We start from the raw sequence: 6,871 nt of genomic DNA, 5'->3' as shown, positions 1-6,871 counted from the left end.
ATTCGGTATGTTTCAACATTTTGTGTACCTGCTTTGTCCATCCCCTCTTCTTGTGGTTGCCGGAATATTTTAAAGCAATTAGCAAACCCCTCGTAGCATTTCAGCCCTATGTGCGTCTCTAAAAAATCTGAATGTTTTCTCATACAACCTTAAGACCTTTATGCCAACCAATGAAAATGATGATTCTTACTTTAATACTGAGTCCATATTCAGGTTTTTCTGATTAACTTTAAAATGTCCTTTTACTCTTGTGTTTTTTGAATCAGGATCCAAATATTGTTCTTGTATTGTAATTGGTAATAACATCCCATTAATCCAGAACAGCCCCCCACCCCACCCCCACCCCCACCCCCAGGTAATTGACGTATTGAAGAAACTGGGCCGGCTGTAGAGTGTTCCACATTCTGGATTTCTCTGTTTGCTTTTTCGTGGTGTCATTTAAATTGCACTTCTGCTTCCTAAATTTCCTATGAGCTGAAAGCCAGCTCCAACAGCTGGATTAGCGTGTTAGGTTCGGACTTTGTAGCAAGAGGCACATGACACGTAGGGGCCGCTCTGCCGTCCGTCACTTCTCTAAAGTGGGCTCAGGTGCGCTCAGCTCTCCGGCTCCTCATTCAGCTGTCATCTGCCATTCGTTTCATTTTCACTGACGATCTCTGCATAAATCGATTATTTTATTAGGAAGTTAGGAAGCGGTGAGTTTGCTAATCATGCCATTCCTTCCACGTTGACTGCTTTTTACTCATCCACTTGTGCTATATATTTGCCTGTAAAGACAGTCAGGTGCGGTTGGCAGATTTCTGCGACGTCTCCCGTGACTTTTAAAAGCCTCCAGGGGTTACTCCCAGGGGTAACCCGCTGAAAGAGATTTTGCAGATATAATTAAGGTTGTGTTCTGGGTGGGTTGAATTTGCTCACACCAGCCCTTTAAAAGCAGAGAATGTCCTCAGGCCGGCAGCAGAAGTCAGAGAGATTGAAGCAGGAGAAAGGTGGGACGCACCCTTGGCAACTTTGCAGGTGGAGGGGGCCCCATGAGAAGGATTGTGAGTGTGTCGAGGAGCTGAGGGTGACCCCTCCTCCTTGGCAGGCAGCAAGGGAACGGGGACCTCAGTCCTACAGCCCTCGGAACTGCATTCTGCCAACAGCATGAATGAGTTTGGGAGCAGATTCCTCCCTGGAGCCTCTAGATAAGAACCCAGGTTGCCAGCACCTTGATTCTGGCTTTGTGAGCCCCTAGGCAGAAAACCCAGCAGAGCCAGCCAGGACTTCTGACCTCCAGAACTGGGAGGTATTTATTAGTGGTGTTTTTAAGTCACTGAGTTTGTGGATATTTGTTACACAGCAATAGAAGACTAATAGAGCAGGATCAATGCTTAACTTCTTTGTTTTTAATTGCCGGTTTCCAGAATAAAAAAGGTTAAGTAAATGACAGCTGCCTTTATCTTCCTCATCCTTACATAGAAACCATACGTCTTAACGGACATCAATGAAGTGGATTCCTAATTTGCTGTCAGTAAAACTTACTCATTTAGAGATTGACAAGTGTCCTGGGTTTGGCTCATTGAAAGAATGGTTTTAAAGGGATACTGGTTATCAAATAGACAGTAAAATCAATTTGTCGGTTAAAATCAATTTGTATGGTTAAGATGTTTTGCTACCATTTTCTTCTGTGATATACTGAAATAATTTCATCATATGCAAGTGGGGCACATAACATTTGATAAATTCCATCTGTCTGTTGACAATCTACTCACTTCTCTGACTGCATACCCTCTCCTGTTAGAGAAGGATGTTTCCGATTATAAGGAGACTCCAAAATAGATGCTTAATTCATAAAGTATGCAAATGTTACTCTCATATATAAAGAACATCATGGTTAAAGTACTATGACGTCACATCATTATTGCCATGGAAGACATTTCATTTTCTCACACTGACTTCAGAGCTTAATCCAGAGTCTGAATATTGATCTTTTTGAATTCGTGTGAGAATTGGTGTCTTTGAAACATGGTTTTGGTCAAAACAAAATTTTGCAACTTTTACTCTTTGAAAAACAGCTTTATCGAGGCATGATATTACATGTTATAAAATTCACTCACTATGAGTGTAAATTTGATGAGTTTTAGTAAACTCTGAGTTGTGCAGCCAGCACCACAGTCTAATTTTAAAACATTTCCATGTGTCAAAGAGACCCCCTGTGCCCACTTGTAGCACTTTGGTGCTGTCCTAACATGTGGTCTTTATGAACACAGGTCCTGTTGGAACCAGAAACGGCGTGAACCATGATGAGCTCTAAGGCCAAGGGCAGGAAGAAATGTGACCAGGCTCTCCAGGAGCCACCCAGGGGCCTCCCTGGGCTCAACAATACAAACTTGGCTGCCGTGCAGACAGCAGCTCATCCCCACGGCGCCCAAACACCCAGCTCCTGGACGGCGAGAGACCTGTTGCTGCAGGTGGCCCGTGGTTGGCTGGTGAGGCCTGGCCCCAGGCGTACGCCACCTTCTCTGGGGCCACCTCTCTGGGTCTGCGGTGGGGTTCTCCTGGGAGCCCCCAGTCACCACAGGACCAATGTGGCCTGTCTGCAGCCCAAGAAGGTGGGGACACAGGTCTGTCCCCCGTGGACATCACCCGCGAGGCCGAGCAAGCACCAGTGGTGTCTGCGGGGAAGATGAAGGGCTCATGCACAGCCCCCATCTACTGAAGATGCTAAACGGGAGAAGCACAGACTGCAGCCACATGCGGTATGGACCAAACGCAAGTGTCCTTGCAGGAACCGATGTCTGAATGTCGAGGCTGTTCCCGGGCCACAGTGAGAAGGCCCAGGCCCCACGCAAGGCACAGAGAGGGGATGGGGGGAACATCTGCGAATCTGAGCTCATCGGGCATCACCCCAGAAGGAGAGGGAGAGAGCCAGAAGGAGATACGGAGGGAGAGGGAGAGAGAGGGAGGTACAGACATCTCTCCCTTCCCTGGGGGTTCTCTAGTGCAGCCAAGCCTGAAAACCACTGCATTTTGGGAGATGGGTCCTCGTGGAAAAGTTAAATAGTAGCTCATGGCATTATCGACACATATTAAAATGGCCCCAAATCTTGGGGAGTCAGGGAGGGGAGCTGGCGGCTGCCTCATAAACGAGGAGAGATTGGGCGTCAGAGGAGGTGCCTGCCTCCACCACCTCCGCCGCCGCCGCCGCCCCCCTCCAGGGCCCCACAGACTTCATCTCCCAGCTGTGGTCCTGGGCTGGAAGGCAGCGGGGAGGTCAGGCCGTCCCAAGCATCAACGTTGACTTCAGGGCTGATCTAAAAGGCGCCTGGTCTTTGTTGAAGCAGAAAAAAGAGAAAGCAGTGGGCAGAGGATGGGAGGGGGAGGGAGCCCCCATCAGCCCTTCTCCCTGTCTCCCTCTCTGTCTCCCTCTCTGTCTCCCTCCCTGTCTCCCTCCCTCTACCTCCCTGCCTCTCACTCTCCCTCCATCTCTCCCTCTGCCTCTCTCCCTCCCTCTCTCCCTCCCTCTCTCCCTGTACCTCTTGCCCTATCCTGTCCCTCTCTCCCTCCCTCCATCCCTGTCTCTCTTTCCCTGTCCCTCTCTCCCTCTCCCTCTATCCGTCCCCCCTCCCTTTCCCCGTTTCCGTCTCCCTCTCTGCCTCCCTCTTTCCCTGTCCCTGTTTCCCTGCTCTGCTCTCCCTCTCCCTCTCCCTCTTTCCCTCTCCCTGTTTCCCTGCTCTGCTCTCCCTCTCCCTCTTTCCCTCTCCCTCTCTCCCTGTCCCCCTTTCCCTGTCCCTGTTTCCCTGTTCCGCTCTTCCTATACCTCTTTCCCTCTCCCTCTCTCCCTCTCCTGCTCCCTCTCCCTCTCCCTCCACCTCCTTCCCTCTCTGGAGAGGGAAGGAGGTGGAGGGAGAGGGACAGGGAGCAGGAGAGGGAGGGGGGAGAGGGAGAGAGGGATAGAGGGAGGGAGAGGGACAGGGAGCAGGAGAGGGAGGGGGGAGAGGGAGAGAGGGATAGAGGGAGGGAGGGAAAGACAAAGACATCTCTCCCTCCCTCCCTCTCTCCCTCCCTCTCTCCCTCTCCCTCTTCCTCGCTCCCTCTCCTCCCTCTCCCTCCGTCTCTCCATCTCCCTCACTCCCTCCCAGAGACAGAGAGACGAAGAGGCAGAGACAAGGGAGAGGGAGAGAGGGGGAGAGACGAGAGACGGAGAGAGGGAGAGAGAGAGAGGTCTCTTCCTCCCTTTCCCTCTCTCCTCCTTCTCTCCCTCTCTCCCACTCTCCCTCTTTCCTCTCCCTCTCTCCCCCCTCCCTCTCTCCCTCTCCCCCTCTCCCTCCATCTCTCCCTCTCTGGGAGGGAGTTAGGGAGAGGGAGAGACAGAGGGAGGGAGAGGGTGAGACAGAGGGAGGGAGAGGGAGAGAGGAAGGGAAAGGGCGAGGGAGGGAGAGGGAAGGAGGGCGAGACGTCTCTCCCTCTCTGTCTCCCTCCCCCTCCCTCTCTCCCTCTCCCTCCCTTCCTCTCCCTCTCCCTCTCCTAGAGGGAGGGAGGGAGAGGGCGAGACAGAGGGAGAGGAGAGGGGGAGTCGGAGAAGGAGGTAGGGAGAGGGAGAAGGTGAGAGGGTGCCTGCTTCCCTCTCTGTCTCCCTCCCTCCCTCCCTCCCTCTCCGTGTCCCTGTCTCCCCCCTCTCCCTCTCCCTCTGTCTCTCCCTCTCTGGGAGGGAGAGAGGGAGAGGGAGAAGGTGGGAACGTGATGGAGGGAGGGAGAGGGAGAGAGGGTGAGGGAGAGAGGGAGAGAAGGAGGAGAGAGGGAGAGGGAGGGAGGAAGAGAGCTCTCCCTCTCTCCCCCCTCTCTCTCCCCCCTCTCTCTCCCCCTCCCTCTCTCCCTCTCCCCCTCTCCCTTGTCTTTGCCTCTCCCTCCGTCTCTCCCTCTCTGAGAGGGAGTGAGGGAGACGGAGAGACGGAGGGAGAGGGAAAGGGAGGAGAGGGAGGGAGGCAGAGGGAGGGAGGGAGGGAGAGACGTCTCCTCCCTCCCTCTCCTCCCTCTTCTCCCTCTCCCTCTCCCTCTCCCTCCAACTCTCCCGCTCCCTCCATCTCTCCATCTCCCTCACTCCCTCCCAGAGGGAGAGACGGAGGGAGAGGCAGAGACAGGGGAGAGGGAAAGAGGAAGAGGGAGAGAGAGGGGGGAGAGAGGGGGAGGGAGAGAAGGAGAGGGAAAGAGGAGAGGGAAGAGGGAGAGGAAAGAGGCAGAGGAAAGAGGCAGAGGGAAGAGGAAGAGGGAAGAGGGAGAGAGGAGAGAGGGAGATAGGGAGAGGAAAGAGAGAGGGAGAGGGAGGGAGAGGGAGAGAGGGAGGGAGAGAGGAAGAGACAGAGGGAGAGAGAGAGAGGGAGTGGGAAAGAGGTAGAGGGAGAGCGGAACAGGGAAAGAGGTACAGGGAGAGAGGGAGGCAGAGAGGGAGGAGAGGAAGCAGGGAGAAAAGAGAGAAAGAACACACCGTCTACATTTCTGTCAAATGACACCGGGGATCCTTACACAACCAGGAGAAAGTAACACAGGGAGGCTCTTTCTCAGCTGGAACTGGAACTGCAGACGGGGCCAAACACCACCAGGCTGGCCACACGTGTCCAGCCGCCGCTCCAGCCCCGTCAGCCGTGAGTCCGGTCACCAGGGCTCTGAGTGTCTGCTCCAGGGAGCTGGGGTTCACCCTCTCACCCGGGAGGCCGGGCCAAGAGAGCAGGGCCCCGGGCTGGACACATAGGGGAAAACGCATCCCCACAGGACAGCTTGTGCGAGCAGATTCAGCTACCAGATTCTAGAGGCCCGGGACCACCCTGTGGCCCGTGAAACCCAGGAGCCACGAGGGTCTTGCAACGTGATTCCTGTCCGTTGGACTGTAAAGTTTATGTAGGGAATCTTGGAAACAGTGGTAACAAGGCTGAATTGGAACGAGCTTTAGGCTACTATGGACCACTCTGAAGTGTGTGGGGTGCTAAAAACCCTCCCGGCTTCGCTCTCGTTGAATGTGAAGATCCCCGAGATGCAGCCGATGCTGTCCGAGAACTAGATGGGAGAACACTATGTGGCTGCCGAGTAAGAGTGGACCTGTCGAATGGGGAAAAGAGAAGTCGAAATCGTGACCGCCTCCTTCTTGGGGTCGTCGCCCTCGAGATGATTATGGGAGGAGGAGTCCTCCACCTCCCACACATCTCCAAGATGGAGAGCCTTCTCCGTCAGCCAGAGCAGGTCCCTTTCTAGATATAGGAGAAGAGAGAGATCCCTGTCCCAAGAGAGAAATCACAAGCCGTCCCGATCTTTCTCTAGGTCTCCTAGCCGATCTAGGTCAGATGAAAGGAAATAGAAGACCACTTTGCAAGAGGAGTGGTGTACAGGCAATAACTTCATTTGGCAGGAGTATGTACAGAAAATTCAAGTTTTGTTTGAGACTTCCGAAGCTTGGTGCACTTTTTAAATGTTTTAGTTGTTCACATTTGTTTGTCTCTTGGGACAGTGACACATAAAGGTGTCATTCTCTATGGTTTGAAATGGGTCCTGGGAGGCATGTAATATGAAGAATTGTTACCTTACAATGTTCCCTTAAGCAAAATTGAACTTGCTTTGAATTTTTGGTCTTGCCTAGACTGATAATAAAACTCTAACTCCTGCCCACCTAAAGTGTGATGTTTACTATTATGGAAACAACACTGGCAAACATTGAAAAGACTTTCTGTAGCTGGGATATGGTATGCAGCTGTAGTTAAGCAAGCAGTCTTTAAAAGGTGCTGTGAACCCAAGCCAGCAGGTAAAAATGAAAGCCGCACCCTTACCCTAGATTAGAGGTTTAAAAATTCCACTAGTCTTCACACCGGACAAGAGATTGTCCAGGGAGTTTAAAATCTAA

At 52.7% G+C, this 6,871-nt stretch overlaps 1 pseudogene; it reads left to right on the top strand.

The window, feature by feature from the left end:
- The first annotated feature begins 2,282 nt into the window (after positions 1–2,282).
- On the top strand, positions 2,283–6,514 carry LOC132368519 (serine/arginine-rich splicing factor 3-like; annotated as a pseudogene).
- Positions 6,515–6,871: the final 357 nt, after the last annotated feature.

The sequence above is a fragment of the Balaenoptera ricei genome, chromosome 1 (assembly GCF_028023285.1).
Source record: "Balaenoptera ricei isolate mBalRic1 chromosome 1, mBalRic1.hap2, whole genome shotgun sequence".
NCBI lineage: Eukaryota > Metazoa > Chordata > Mammalia > Artiodactyla > Balaenopteridae > Balaenoptera > Balaenoptera ricei.
The sequence above is the reverse complement of the archived record's forward strand: the minus strand, read 5'-3'. Positions and strand labels throughout refer to the sequence as shown.